The 16,260-nt window shown below is 38.8% G+C and overlaps 1 protein-coding gene across 3 annotated transcripts in view; it reads left to right on the forward strand.

Annotated features, from left to right (window-relative positions):
- Positions 1 to 16,260, forward strand: part of ELF1 (E74 like ETS transcription factor 1) — a 120,415-nt gene that overhangs the window by 1,172 nt on the left and 102,983 nt on the right. Inside the window, exon 1 of one of the 3 annotated variants that reach the window (XM_043997885.1) lies at positions 15,530 to 15,841. The exons of the other annotated variants lie outside the window; for them this stretch is intronic. The gene's annotated coding sequence lies outside the window, so the exon portion shown is untranslated. Of the gene's footprint in view, positions 1 to 15,529; positions 15,842 to 16,260 lie in introns of those variants that run through there. 3 annotated transcript variants of the gene reach the window in all.

The following is a 16,260-nucleotide window of genomic DNA, read 5'->3' on the forward strand; positions in this document are numbered from 1 at the left end:
ATGGAGTGGGGGTGGGGTTGTGTACTGGAAAGGAGAAAATTGGCAGAAGACTGGGGAGGGGAGGTTAAAACAAAGTTTCACTGTATTTTTAAATATAGAGGCCCTGTGTTTATTACAAAGAAGGGGCAGCTGTGTCAGCATGTGAGCTGCAAGTGAAACAAAAGAGTTATCTTAAATTCAAGCTGAAATTAGAAAATAGGGTTAGCTACAGTGTTTAGTCTGAGGTCTCAAGGAACAGAAGAAAAAAGTGACTTTTCTTGTGGTAAGTGTCATTTCTTAAGTGCTGGAGTTTTGCTTGTCAGCATTGCCATTTCCAAACGTTTCTGAATTGTTTGTATTTGCTCTGCAGAGAGAGCAGTTTTTCAACTCTTGAACGAAATCTAGTGTAATAATTTCAATTTTTGAAGTGATTTAAGTCGAATTTCTTAAAGTTCTCCATGATTAAAAATAATATTTAAAAGTAGTTTTGAAACATACAAATCTGAAGTGAGGTTGCTATTGAATTAGAGAATGTTTTGACTACCACTACCTATCTTGTCTGTTTTGGGGAGGAATTATCTTTGTGTTGTAAGATCTTAAAAATGAATAGAATTCGTATCACTTGCATACTTGCTACTGCCAAAATTATTAGACTTTTGCTTCCAAAGTTATTGAAGGCAGACTACTCTCGTTTAAATACAGAAACGAGCCCTGGGTACCATCAAGAAAGCAATTTTCTGTAGAGTAAATATTTCTGTTTTGTCATAACGGTAATAACCAGTTTTACACAATGGTGCTGAAAATGCTTTTGATTTTTGTACCATTAAGTTTGAAAGCCTTTCCTTTTTAGCATGATAATACTACAGTTTAAAAATAGTTCTAGAGGGACACCAACAACAAAGTAAATGAATTTAACTTAAAAGAAATAAATCTAGTGATAAACTTTAGCATTCTTCGCCTGTTTTTTTCCTTTTGCTGAAAGTGACCATTTGAAAGGTACTGATCATTATTGGGGAACATGCCTGATTTTGGCTAGTACCGGTGATGATTTTGTAAGGAGTCATTCATACTTCCATATATTGTTGTCAAAGGAATACATTTACAAGATGATTGAGTATTTTGGGGATGTAGTATTCCCCAGGGCTATAAAATAGTGATGCTAAATGGATCTTATGAAATCAGCAGTTCTCATTAATATTGGAAGTAGTCATTTCTGTGTACATCGATCCACCAATGACCATTTATGATAGGCAATTATTGTGGGGAGGTAGTAGTTAATCGGGGTGGAGGCAAGAAACTTCATCTAAAACATGGTATTTGAGTTGAGCTGTGATGGAAAATAAGGATTTTGAGAGTGGGAGGTGAGAAGGGAGTGCATTCCAGGCCGTGGAGGGGAAGGACAGCCTGTGCAAATATACAAAGATGGCCAGCCAATGGAATGTGTGCAAAGATTAGCAAAGCTAGTTTGAATGGACTGAGGAGTGTGAAGGGAAATACTAATGCACTTTAATTTTTTATTTATTTGTTTATTGATTAATTGAAAATTGGGGTTAAGTGATTTGCCCAGGGTCACACAGCTAGTGTCAGGTGTCTGAGTTCGCACTTGAACTCAGGTCCTCCTGAATCCAGGGCCAATGCTTTATCCACGGCACCACCTAGCTGCCCCCGATGCTAATGCATTTTAAAAAAAGAAAACAAAAAATTTAACCTGGATGGAAAAAGATATGCTGGAGCCAGGATGTGAAAGGCTTTTTAAATACCAGAGAGGTTTCTATTTAATCCTAAAGTGAATAGAGCCACTGGAGCTTATTGAGTGGGGCAGTGATATGATTACACCTGTCCTTAAAAAAAAAAATCACTTTGGCAGTTGTGTGTGGGGTGGATTGGAGAGGGGTTAGACCTGATATCATAAAGATTAAAAGTTGAAAGGGAGGAAAGAAATATTAGTAAAAATAGATTACTGATTTAAAAAAAAAATTCTTTTATGTATGATTTATGGATTTGAGAAGAGCATTAGCTGTCAAAAAGTGTAGGTTCTGACACAGCTTTTGACCCAGATTTCTTTGTCAAGTCTCTTTGTTTGTGGTTCCTACTCTAATTCCCAGGTTCTGCTGCTTGGATTAGGCATGGACATCGTTCCAGTTTGTAGTGCTCGCCTGACTTAGTTTGCCAACAGGATGTGGTGATTAACTAGGATGAACTATAAGAAAGCATAAAATTAAGAGTTTGATCATTGCCAGTATCTCTTACTTTGTGTGATGACTGTTTTTTGTTTGTTTGTTTTGTTGGTTTTTTTTGTGGGGCAATGGGGGTAAGTGACTTGCCCAGGGTCACACAACTAGTAAGTGTCAAATGTCTGAGGCTGAATTTGAACTCAGGTCCTCCTGAATCCAGGGCTGGTGCTTTATCCACTGTACCACCTAGCTGTCCCCTGATGACTGGTTTTTAACACATGCATTCCTCTTATTCTCAACTAGTTGTGGTCTGTCTAGTGAGTAGCACTGCTTTTTTTCTTTAGTTTCTATAGGAAGGCATCCTTACAGGCCTTTAAGGAGCCCGAAGCCACATTTTCCAAGAGGAGAGAACTCTAGTGTCTTATAATGTAGGTTTGCCCCATTTTAAGAATAAATAAATGTTTATTTTGGTTTTGGTTTTGGTTTTTTTGGTGGAGCAGTGAGGGTTAAGGACTTGCCCAGGGTCACACAGCTATTTGTTTTTGTTTTTTTAATCTGAGTTTATGAAACAAATGATTTCCAATTATTCACCTATAGAGAAGGCTGTATTTTTGCTTTCTTTAAATGTCAGGTTTCCTCCCATTTTAAATGGTTTTACAGATTTAATTTAATACAGTCAACATATACTTAGAGTGTATCTGTAAGGCACTGTACTTGATTGTTGAGCACATGTAGAAATAGAACAAAATCTAGTTGGGGAGATGACTTATTTACATCCTTGTGTTGTCAGTTCTTTTCATATACATTTATGCTGACTGATGCTATAGGAATTTAAAATAAGGAGAAACACCTCCCTTTGGGGTCGGTGGTGGGGGAAGCTGTCACTTCGATCAGATGAGATTTGAGCTGGGCCTAGGAGGAAAGGGTAGGATTTAAATGGAGGGAGGAAGGAGGTTGTGAGCAAATGTGGATGCAAAAAATAAAAATAAAAAATGCTGGGTATATTCTGTGGACAGAGCATTCCATGGAGTAGAGTCTCCTGCCTTAAGGAAAGGGGGAGAAAAGCCATTGGGTTAGTTCCCCCACGATGGCACTTTTGCCTGAGGTCAAACTCTAGGATTTTTGATAACCTGTCTGAACTCATTCCTCAGTGTTTAACATTGGAGGGTCAAACCCTCGTGCCAGCTCCTTCTTCCTGTCAAACCTGGTTCTCCTTTCCTTCCTCATTGCCCACAGCTCCCTTATTCTCATTCCCCTCAATCCATTCTCTCCACATCCTGCTCTGAGGCTACCTACTCCTTCAGCTGTGCTTTCTGGAATGCCTGCTCCATGGGTAATAGACTTGCTTTCATCTTAAATCTTTTCCTTTCCTACTCCTCGATGTCATTGATACCTGACTTCTTCTTGATGACCCAGTTTCCAGGGCTACCCCTTCTAGAACTTGTTGCCCTTATACTCATTCCCCTTACTCACTGGTTGAAGGGGGAAAGTTAGAATGCTCATGTTGCCCATTGCCACATACTTACAGGATCTCCCTTACCATCCATCGCTCAGTTACTTAATTTTTGAGGTTCTCTCAGTCCATATCTGTCTGGTGAATCAAATCCTGGTAGCTGTTGTCTACTGATACTAATAGGGAATGTAGGAGGTAAGGAGGGTTTGGGGGAAAGAGTATGAGTTCTTGTGTTTTTGACATGTTGAGTTTAAAATGTCTACCCCACATCCAGTCTGAGTTGTCTGAAAGGTAGTTGGAGAGGTGAGATTTGAGAATGATCAGCATAGATATGGTCATTAAATCCATGGGAATTGATGAGTCACCCAGTGACTCAGAGGGAGAAGAGGGCCCAGTGACCTCATTTGGGGTTTTCTTGTCAAAGATATATTTTACAGATGTGGAAACCAAGGCAGAGATAAGTGACTTGGCCAGGGTCACACAGCTAGTAAGCATCTGTGACTGGATTTGAACTCAGGTCTTCCTGGTTCCAGGCCTGGCACTTTATCTACTGCACCACCTAGGGGCCCACTTAGAAATAGTATAGAGTAAGGAGAGTGCTCAAGACAGAAGCCTAGGGGTGTGATCTGGAGGAGAATCCAGCAAAGGAGACAGAAGGAGCAATCAGGGAGAAAACCAGGAGAGAGTGATGTCCAGAAAGCCTGGAGAAGAGAGTGAATGTCAAAGGGAAGTCAAGTCTCCTTTGCTGGATCTTTATTATAGATCAGAGCCACTAAAGGTGGGCGTCTCTCAGGGCTCTGTTCTGGGCATGGCTTCTCTTCTTGTCTACTACTGCCCATGGTGATCTTATCAGCTCCCGAGATTCAGTTGTCATGTCGATGTTGATGATTCTCAGCTCTATTGACTCAGCCCTGACTTCTGACCTCCAGTCTTACATTTAACTGCCTATTGCACATTTCCAACTGGATATCTTATAGACACTGGACATGTCCAAAACTGAACTCATTTATTCTCTCCAAGCCTTCCTCCCTTTTGAACTTTCCTTTTACCCTGTATGGTACCAACATCCTCCCGGTCACCCATGCCCCCAACCTAATTGATTTTCTTTCTTTCTTTTTTTTTTTGTGGGGCAGTGAGGGTTAAGTGACTTGCCCAGGGTCACACAGCTAGTGTCAAGTGTCTGAGGCCAGATTTGAACTCAGGTCCCCCTGAATCCAGGGGCGGTGCTTTATCCACTGCACCACCTAGCTGCCCCACTCCCAACCTAATTGAGACAACCTGTACTCTTAACCTCCCTCCCTCCCCATTCAATCTTGTCATTTATACCTTTGTATTGTCTCTCATGTATCCAGTCACCCCAGTGTCACTGTTCATGTGACTATTGCAGTAGTTTTTTCATTGGTCTCTTTAGTTTCTTCCCACTATAGTCTGTCATCCACTCAGTTGTCAAATTAATCCATAAAGAGCAGGCTGACCACTAAATTCCAATGGGTGTCACCCCCAAGAGCAAATATAAAATTCTCTGGTATTTAAAGGCATTCAAAACCCTTTGTAACCTGGCTCCCTCCTACCTTCCTAGTCTTTTACACCTCATTCATTCATCTAAAGAGGAGCGGCCTTGTTGTTCTTGGAATCCTTTGATCAGTCAGTAAATATTTTATTGAGTACCTACTGTGCGCCAGGGCAGCTGGGTGGCACAGTGGATAGAACACAGGACCTGGAGTCAGGTAGAAAGTCCCTGACCTGAAGAAGCTTACTGTCAAATAGGGGAGAACAATGCAGACAAGCAAAAGTAGGGGAAGGTAACCTAAGCGGGGGGGGGGGGGGGGGGGGGGGGGGGGGGCGCATGGTGGAAAAGTCCGAGAAGTCCAAAAGCAATGGAGCCAGGTGAGGAATGAGATGTTATGACCTGAGCTCTCTCCTTAAATAGAGGTTGTTGGAGTATATGACTCCACCCTCCAATCAGAAGGACAGAGAGGAATGACTAGGTGAGATCCTAAAGGTGGCCAGATCTTGCAAGCCACCACAGACAGCCCATCTCTCCACTCTGCAATCATTAGCCATTCCCTATGTTTAGAAATCACTCTCTCATCTCCACCTCCTGGCTTCTTCCTAGTCCCAGCTAAAATTCCACCTTCTGCAAGAAGCCTTTCCTGACCACCCCCCATAGTAGTGCCTCCCCCACCTTTTTTTAAAAAATGATCTCTGATCCTTTCTATATCTTGTTTGTACGTAATTGTATTCATGTCTCCCATGTTGATATATCAAAAGGGATATATAGCACAGTAAAGGGTTTTGTAAAGGAGTATTATGCTAGAAAGATAGGTGAGGCCAAATTTTGGAGGACGTTCGATCTGTGCTTAACAAATTGGGACTTTTATCCAATAAGCAGAAGGAGCCTGGGAAAATTTTTGATTAAGGTAGTGATACGATTAAAGTGACATTTTGGGAAGATTATTCTGGCAGGTAGTGCACTAAATCAATTATAAGTGAGGGCAATGAGGTAGAGAAACTCAAGTTAATTGCAGTAGGTAGTAGATCTATGATGAGGGCAACAGCATTGAACTTGGTGAGTGAATAGGGAGTGAAAAAGAGGAAGTATTCAGAGATGACTGTGGTTCTAAACTTGACTGCTTAGGAGAATTGTGGCATATTACAACTGATATGTAACTTTAAAAAAATGTAATTAGATCATTTTAAGCCCAGATTCTAGCTTCTTAAACTGTGGATTTTGACCTCATATGGGGGTGGTGAAAAAATTGGCAGCAGTAAAAGGTTATGTATAACTATTTTACATACCTGGGTCAGGTAAAAATTTCTCTGATGAAAAGGGGTCATGAGTGGAAAAAAGATGTCCTGGCCTAGGGGACCCCCTTGGGTCTACATGGTTCCCTCCTGTGCCGATTAAAGTTAGGAGGACAATCACAATCCCTGTGAGACCCCAGTTACAAGATTTTCTAACATTTAGACAGAGGTTTGTCTCCCTTCCTTACTTTGTACTGCTAACATCTATATCTTTGGTTCTTCTGGTTAATCCCAGCAATTCTGTAGTTGAGACAAAATTCAAGTTATTGGAAACATTTGAGTAATGAATTCTATTACAACATCTGTTGGTAGACAGGCACAGAAACTTGAGGAAAGAGCATAGTAATAGTGGGTACAACAGAAGTCAGCGCAAATCTTTTGCCTCTAGATACCTGTATGCTGATGGGCCTCCTTGATGCTGCTGCCTCACTCTGCTCCAGCTACTTTCTCTTGCTCTTGCTCCTTTTGCTTGATTGCCCTGTTCATCTTCCTGCAGCCCAGCATTGCTTTTAGGTGGTAAAAATGAAGCAAATGTTCAATAAATTGAAGTACAGAGTTGAGACTGCCATCCAGTGGTCAAAATTATATCTTAAATGTTCACATAAATAAGCATCCAAAGTACAACAATTTAAAAACAAATACAAAAATTAAATTATTTCATATTTACCTCTAATTCTGGGTCAAACATCACTGTTATATTGTCACATATAGAAATTAACTATTTTATTCATCTTGTTATGAATTCCATTTTCTTAATGTAAGGCTTTTGAAAGCATCAAAAGTGTATTTCTGTTAAAATTATCATTTTAGACCCAACATTTATAACACTGCTTAGCCAAGAATCAAATGAAATAAGGGTTTAGTCTTCAACCCTTCCTCTATATTGGAACCATTTGTATATTAATAAATGAGAGAAGAAAAGCCCATTATGAAGTCATATTTTATTCTTTTCTTTTTTATTGGCAGCTTTTTTTTGGGGGTGGGGCAATGAGGGTTAAGTGACTTGCCCAGGGTCACACAGTTAGTAAGTGGCAAGTGTCTGAGGCTGGGTTTGAACTCAGGTCCTCCTGACTCCAGGGCTGGTGTTTTTAATCGCTGCCCTCACCATATTTCAGTTATCTATAGTGTGGGTAATGAATGTAGTTTGCAACCCCCAGGACATTCATTATAGGTAGGGTCTGTCAGAGTTACTGTGACCAAAAAAATTAATTATGTCCTCTGCTGTCTTTTTTTTTTTTTTTTTGGTGGGGCAGTGAGGGTTAAGTGACTCACCCAGGGTCACACAGCTAGTAAGTGTCTGAGGTCAGATTTGAACTCAGGCACTCCTGAATCCAGGGCCAGAGCTTCATCCACTGTGCCACCTAGCTGCCCCCTGGCCTCCACTGTCTTGATGATAAGCCTCTCTAAATTGAGGTAGATTGGACATTGGACCTCTGGGCCTAAAGCCTTCTCTCACTTTAACAGGTATAGGTGTGACACAATGAGGCATCAGAGTAAGTTTTTTAGGGTAGGATCAGGCTGTCCATTGTAACATGGCAAAATCAAACTTAATGAAAAGGAGAAGTTGGCTTTATGTCTCTTTCTGAAGTTGTCTAAAGCACTGTCTGGATGTATGCCATTGTTTCCTTTTTCATAGAATCGTATTCAGCGTTAATGCTTTTGTTCTTCTGCTTTGCCTTGTTTCATACAAGCCCATCCTTCCTAGTATTTTTCTGTATGTTATCTTTCATAATGACATGCTAGTCAATTATATTGACATCTTTTTAAAATTTTTAACACTTTTCAGCCATTGAATAAAGAGATTCACAACTTGATTTTTTTTTTCTGAGTCAGAGGCCTCTGCTCTCAGGTTTTTTTTGAATTAGGCTTTATAGTGTAATTAATTTTAAGTTGCTTCTATTGTTGCAGAGAAGTAAAAGAAGCTGAGTCCAGATGGCATTATTTGAGCCAACATATCTCAGTTTAGAAAGGCAATCATCTTGAACAAATTAATGGTAAACTTGCTATGAGTCAAAATTACAGAGTGATGGTAAAAGCCTTAGTTGCTCTCTAACTGAGGAAATGATTTAGTTAGTAACCTTGCGAAATAAAGTGTTCCAACATAGTGGATGAGTTCAGCAGTAGCAGCTAGAATGTTCTAACACGCTCTGTGAAATTTTCTGTGGTGACAAAAGTGAGATGTAGAGACTTTTTATGAGACATTCAGTCCTTGAAATGTATTCTGCAGTTACTAGTTAAGGCTATAGAGACCCCGAGAAACAGATATATGGGAGTAATATTCAGAATTGAGTGATTGTAATTTCATTCAGAAGCTGACATCGAAGCCAGGGTGGAGAGCAGAACAAATGAAATATTAATTGGACCACCAGATACTTAAGATGTGTAAAGATAGCATAGGTATCACATTTTCCATACTTGTTTAATGTCCTCCTCGTGAATGCCTTATTATTAGTAAGGTAGCATTGAGTCTAAATTGGATTCGTTACATTTAATTCCCAGGACATTTATATGGCTATTCATCATAACCATACATTTTTACTTCAGTATTTTTCTTTTCTGTGTTCTCTACTTGATTTTTCCTGGTATGACTAAAAATGTCTTCCCTTATTGGTTTATGCAATCTAGAATACTTTGCATTTGTCACTTGATATTTTTGTGGTGGTTATTTCCATTTCCATTTTTGTAGTTAGTTGTGTATTGTTTTCTTATGTCTGCTTATTTCACTCTGCATTGGATAATGTAGATTTTTTTTTCCATGCTTGACCGTGTTCATCACATTCCTCATTTCTTATAACACATTAATGTTCCATTTCATTAACATGCTACAATTTCTTTAGCCATTCCTCAATTGAAGAGCATAAATTTGTTTTGAATTCCTTGTTACCACAAAAAATGCCGCTATATATATTTTGGTTTGCATGAAAACTAGGCTTATATCGATGACTTAGGAATTCACTGATATAAGCTGAGTAGTGGAATCTTTAGCCCCATGTATATGAAAATTTTTGTCAATTTATTTGCATAATTCCAAATTGTGTTCCAAAGTGATGGCACAATTGACACCTTCACCAACAATGCAGTGTGTGTGTGTGATTCCCCAAAAACTTTAACACTGACTATTCCCATGTTTTGTCATCTTTACAATTACCTCTGTTCCCTATTTGCTTAAGAATATATTTCCTAATTCTGGCTGTGAAAGGTATGTGATCTGCTTCTCTTCTAATTTATTTATGGTATAATTTTTATCTTAAGGTCATGTATCCCTTTGGAATTTATTGTGGAGTATGGCTTAAGGTCATGATCTAAGCCTGATGTCTGTCAGACTGCCTTAAGTTTTTCTAGCAGTTTTTATAAAATATATCTTCTATATTATTTATGGTTCAGGTTTGACAGAACATTTGGTTATTGAGTTCCATTGTTTTGATTCTTCCCAATCTAGTTTAAACCAATAATAAGAGGTTTTGACGACTATTTCTTTATACTATAGTTTGAAGTCTCCTTGGAAGTCTTTCCAAGAAACTTTCCCTTTTTTTTTTTTTTTTTTTGGTGGGTGGGGTGGTTGGGGTTAAGTGCCTTGCCCAGGGTCACACAGCTAGTAAGTGTCAAGTGTCTGAGGTCATATTTGAACTCAGGTCCTCCTGAATCCAGGGCTGGTGCTTTATCTACTGCGCCACCTAGCTGCCGATTCCCCCCCCCCCACTAACGTAAAAATTCAAACTTAAAATTTTCTCTCTCATACTTAATTTACTCTTTTGGTTTTGTTGTAGGTTGGGAAACCAGCTATGTTTGTTAGAATTGTGTTTAAAAGTAAACAGACTTTTCGTAAGGGACTTTGCTTTCTTAGGAATAAAAGTATATTATCTTTAGTTCATGAACTTGAGAAGCCATGTGGCCTAGGAAATAGAATGCTGCACTTAAGTTAGGATGACCAGATTTTGAATCCATCCTCAGATCCTAACCCTGTGATCCTGGACAGTCATTTTAGCTAGTAGTAGCAAATGCATAATGAAGAGAGACTATATTCAAACATCCCTCCCCAATTAACATTAGAGTCATTATCAGTCCTTTGGTTCAGAAATGAATAATCTGAATAACACTGTTTTTGCCGGTTTGTTTCCAGTTAACCAATATCTCTTCTCATGTCCATACCTCATTAGGAAAAAAGAAAAACAGAATCCTTATAAAAACTATATGTAATCAGGCAAAACAAATCCTTACTTTGGCTGTGTCCATTCTACACTGAGTCCATCCCCTTTCTATCAGGAGGTGGGTAGCATGATGTATAATTGGTTCTGTGGAATTGCGGTCATTGGACTAATCAGTTTGTAAGTTTTCCAGAGTTGTTTGTCTTTACAATGTTGTTATTGTTTAAAAGGCCCTGGTTTTTCTCAGTTCAAAAGTCAAAGAGGAAGTGAGAGGCCCTATCCATGCTGTCATACAAATCTGTTGGAAAAATGACAGCAGAACAACACAATGAACATTTCATATTGCCTTCTATAAATTAGTGGAAAGTTGCAATTGTAGCATACGTTTTGTGAAGTTTTACTTTCTTCTATAATCTAAAAACCTTATACCATATGCCACAACCAGGCCCAGATCTGGCTCTTCCTATTCTTCTTGCTTAGAACATATGTTGTTGTGTTTTGATAAAGCCATTTTTGTTGCCTCTGCTTTTTGTGTGTGTTTTTAAACAAGTCTTGATTCATTCTGGGCATTAGTCTTCCTGACGGTATCCTTCTTTTTTTTTTGGAATTGGACATTTTTTGGCTTAGGGTAGACCAGGAGGTATTTGTTTTGCTTGTGCCTTACCTTCTACTTTTTATTCTTTTTGTTATGTTTAGGTTTTTTTATGTCGCCTTAAATTTTTTTTTTGTGGGGCAATGAGGGTTAAGTGACTTGCCCAGGGTCACACAGCTAGTGCATGTCTGAGTTCAGATTTGAACTCAGGTCCTCCTGAATCCAGGGCCGGTGCCTTATCCACTGCACTACCTAGCTGCCCCCTTCACGTTGATTTTTTTTTTTTTTTTTAGTGAGGCAGTTGAGGTTAAGTGACTTGCCCAGGGTCACACAGCTAGTAAGTGTTAAGTGTCTGAGGTCGGATTTTGAACTCAGGTACTCCTGGCTCCAGGGCCAGTGCTCTATCCACTGTGCCACCTAGCTGCCCCCCCCCCCATTGATTTTTAAAACTTTGTGTTCTAAATTCTCTTCCTCCCTCCCTCCCTCCCATCTTAAGAGCTCAAGCAATTAAATTATTTTTATTCATTCATTTATTTGCTTGTCATAAATTCTAAGATGATATGATTTCTTTCTCCCAAGGTAGAACCAAATGGTTCTTCCTCTTTGAACAGAATAATATCTGTGATTTTAAGCTTTAGAATTTTCCTTCTCTGATCATAATATCAAGTTCTGTCATATCTCCTGGAGCTCTTTAAGGATTGCTATCCCCAACCTCATTCATAGTCCCTTTTCCCTGTCTCTTACACTCAGTCTTATGATGATTTTATTTGCTTCCACGGATTTATCTCTATGCATATAACTCTGTATTGTACATCCAGCTTTAAATTTTCCCTTGAATTCTAGTTCATGGTACCTGTGCACTTTCTCAAGTTTAGGTTTGAAACCTCAAATGATATTTATAGCAGCTTTCTTTGTGGTGGTAAAGAATTGGAAATCGAGGGAATGCCTATCAGTTGGGGAATGGCTGAACAAGTTGTGGTATATGAATGTAATGGAATACTATTGTGCTGTATGAAATGATGAGCAGGCAGATTTCAGAAAAACCTGGAAAAATGTGCATGAACTGATGCAGAGTGAAATGAGCAGAACCAGGAAAAATACTACATGCAGTAAAAGAAACTTTATATGATGATTGACTGTGAATGACCTATCCCTTCTCAAAAATTAAGTAATATGGTACCAAGGTACATAATTTTTTTAACAAACATTTTTATTGATGCTTTAAAAAAATTTACATTGTTATTACTTCTCAGTGACTTCCTCTTCTACTTCATCCATCCATCCATCCATCTATCTATCCATCCGATTAAGTAGATGAGAGGCAGAAAAGGCAATTTAGTATTTGGATAATTAATCTTAGCCTTTCAGGAAAGTTTAAAAATCTAACATGCAAACACTAACAACATTAAGTACAAGGTTATGTTTAGATCTCAAACGGAATCCCAAAGCAGTTCTCAGCAGGTAATTTTCATCACTTGAACTCTGGATTTAGACATAATCCCCAACAGGGTCAGTCTAGGAGGCCTACTCCAGGCATTGTCCCCAAGTGATCTTTCTAGCCTCCTTGGACATTGTTCCCTCTCATGAACTCTACAGTCCAGCCAATCTGACCTTCTCTCTGTTTATCGCACAATACTACATCTTCAGTCTCAGTGCCTTTGTGCTGACTCTCCTCTGTGCCTGGGATGCATTCCCTCCTTGCTTTCTACTTCATAGAGTCCCTTTCTTTTAAAATACAGGTCAAAACCCATCTTCTTTATGAAGGATTTCCTGATCCTCCAACTGCTAGTACCCTCCCTTCCAAACAACTTTGTATTGAATTACTTTGTCTTTTTAAGAAAATGATTAACTTCATATTCATAGTCTCTATATTTTTATATGCACTTTTGTCTCCCATTTGAATGTTAACTCAAGATTGTTTCATTCTTCATACTTGTATGCCCAGTGCCTGGCACATAGTAGACACTTAATCAGTGCTTGCTGATTGACATTTACTGTCTTTGGGCCTAAAATAGACTTAATAACTTGGGCCAGATGAGGAAGTGGAGAAAAGGGGCATTTTGCTCTCTTTAGACCCACTTTATGCAACTGAGAATAGTCTTATTGGTCTGTAGTTCCTAGAATAGCCAAGCTTAGCTTATCTCTAACACTATTTTTAGCTGTGGAACCTCTGCTGTTAGGTCTCTTTTCTTCTGGGGCAATTCAAACATAGTGAAGTGAATATATATGTTTCTAAGCCTGACCCGTTCAACAAATGGTCAATGAATATTTGAATCGTAGGCATTGGAGAGAGGGAAATGTAATAGGACAAGGCTTCTATCCTCCCAGAGCTTACAGTCTGACTTTGATTTCTAGGATTTACCTAACCAAATTGGCTCTCAGCTGGGGAAAAGAATTGGCCTTAGGGTTAATCATGGGTAGGGGTCCTCAGTGCCCTCAGTATCATTATTGTAGATAGCATGTTGCTATAAAATTGGATTACTGGCAGGATGGGTACATCACTACAGAACCTATTTCTTTCATGATTTAAGTGCATAAATATCCTTTATTCTTGTTCTTCCCTTTATTGTAAAATCTAGGAAATTAGTATATAAATGTATCTTTTTTTTAAAAAATTTTTAATTAAAAAAAATTTTCCTCAAAAGAATTTTCAGCATATGGTATCCAGATAAACAGAAGAAAGGGAAGAAAGTTAGGGAAAAAGATCATCTCACTCATGAAAATATTTTATTGATACAATCCTTTTGGAAAAGCATGACTATGTTTAAATTTAATCTTAGGTGGAGTGCTTGAGGCAGTGCTGCTTCTTTTAAAATATAGCTATTGCTTACAATGATCCAAGACAATTCCAAAAGACTTTTTTTTCTTTTTTTTTAAAAGTGAGGCAATTGGGGGTAAGTAACTTGCCCAAGGTCACACAGCTAGTAAGTGTTAAGTGTCTGAGGCTGGATTTGAACTCAGGTACTCCTGACTCCAGGGCCAGTGCTCTATCCCCAAAAGACTCTTGATGGAAAATGCTCCCTACATCCAGAATAAGAACTATGGAGTCTGAATGCAGACCGAAGCATACTATTTTCACTTGACTTGTTGTTTTTTGTTCTTCTTTCTTGTGTTTTTTCTCATTTGTTCTGAGTCTTCTTTTACAACAAGACTAATGTGGAACTATTTTTAACATGATTGTACATACATAACCTATTTTAGATTGCTTGCTGTCTTGGGGAAGGGGGAGGAGAAGGAGGGAGGGAGAAACATTTGGAACTCAAAATCTTAAAAAAATGACTGTTAAACCATCTTTATGTGTAATTGGAAAAAAATAAAATTTTAAGAAAAATATAGCTATTGCTTCTTAGAACTATCCAAATTTAAGAATAATTAAAAATTCACCTGATCAGTAAGAATTCTATGATTCTAATGACTAGAAAATTAGGAAAAGCATTTCTTTGGTATTTTGAAATGGTACTAAAAATATTTTTGTTCATTTTGTTCAATATTTTGTTCAAAAAATAAGCATAGTTCTTCGAAGGGGCATCAGATAGGTGAGATTATCTTTGGGTGATCTCTAGAGTATTGAGCAAAACATATTCAATGTATCTTTCAAGAACCAAGAAGAGATAAATAACATTTATTTGTAAGACAGTAAAGGAGCTGTAATCTACATAAGGCAGCTTGAAATGTAAATATGGAAGTTTACGTATTGTTCAGGAACTTTTGGTGAAGTGGAAAATTCATATTTTAGTCTTCCTGGGTGGAATCTTCATGTGCAAATTTAAGACTATGCTTGGTATTTATGCCTTATCTTTTTATGTCAGGTATTCTTAAATTGCAGTCTGAATTTTGGGAGGGGGGAGGTGCAATGAGGGTTAAGTGACTTGCCCAGGGTCACACAGCTAGTAAGTGTCAAGTGTCCGAGGCCGAATTTGAACTCAGGTCCTCCTGAATGCAGGGCTGGTGCTTTATCCATTGCGTCACCTAGCTGCCTCGGGAGAACAATTTTTACAGTAACACTGAAGTAAGGACGAACAACTTTGAAAAACTTAAGAAATCTGGTCAACACAATGAGTAGCCACAATTCTAGAGGATTCCTAAAGAGACAATAGACTCAGTTCAGATTGAGGCAGAAAAAAAGGGGGGGGGGTGTGTTTTGGTTTTTCACCTGACTAATGTGGGAATTTGTTTGCTTAGCTCTGAATGTTTGTAGTAGGGTTGAATTTTTTTGTTTACTTTCTGCTTTTTCAATGGGAAGGGGATTTAGGGACGGTGGAAAAAAAAGAAAATAAAAATTTAGAAAATCTAAACAGTGCAGTTACCTTGAGGAAAACATATTACACATAGAATCCTACACACGAAACATACCATTTTGCAATAAATTGCCAACCAATCAGTAACCAGAAAATTGGGAAATCTTCAGTGCTGACCATTATAGAATAAACCTCACTTCTTAGAAGGGACTACAGCTGATCTCCAGATATGGTTACAACTGCAGTGAGTGGGAGGTTGTGGATACTTTGCTATGCTCCTATCCAGAACCCACTGTTTATCAATGGGGCCAAGGGGAGGAAGAGAGCACTCCAAGCGTCGCACACAGGCAGTACACAAGCACAGGCAGTAGAGGAAGCGTGAGGAAGCACCGTAATGCCAGTCTGTCCCGACAGCACTTAGAATGGAGGGAGTAATGGGCCAGAAGATGGAAAAGGTAGGCTGGGGCTTTGTTGTGGAGGACTTTAAATGCCAAATAGAAATTAATATTCAAGCCTGAAGGTAATAGGGAGTCACTGACCTTAACTGATGAAAGGAGTAACTTAGATTAATTGTAATGGGAAAATATTTGGTAGTTGTATGAAGGATGCATTGGAGAGGGGAGAAACTTGAAGCAGGGAAATCTATTGCAGTAGTCCAGGCAATAGGTTAATAAGGGCCTGCCCCAGGCTGGTGGTAGTGTCAGAGCAGAAAAGGCGGGGAGAGATGTTTCAGTGGTACAGTGGACATGTGGGGTGGGAGAGATATGCAATTCCAGGGTTTTGCTTTGAGGTGGTTAATATGGGAGTCTGCCTTCCATGCTCATGCCTTGTTAATTTTTTTCCTTTTTTTTTCCCCTTTGCTTTTCTTTTACAT

This window comes from Dromiciops gliroides, chromosome 3, assembly GCF_019393635.1.
Source record: "Dromiciops gliroides isolate mDroGli1 chromosome 3, mDroGli1.pri, whole genome shotgun sequence".
NCBI classification, from domain to species: Eukaryota; Metazoa; Chordata; class Mammalia; order Microbiotheria; family Microbiotheriidae; genus Dromiciops; species Dromiciops gliroides.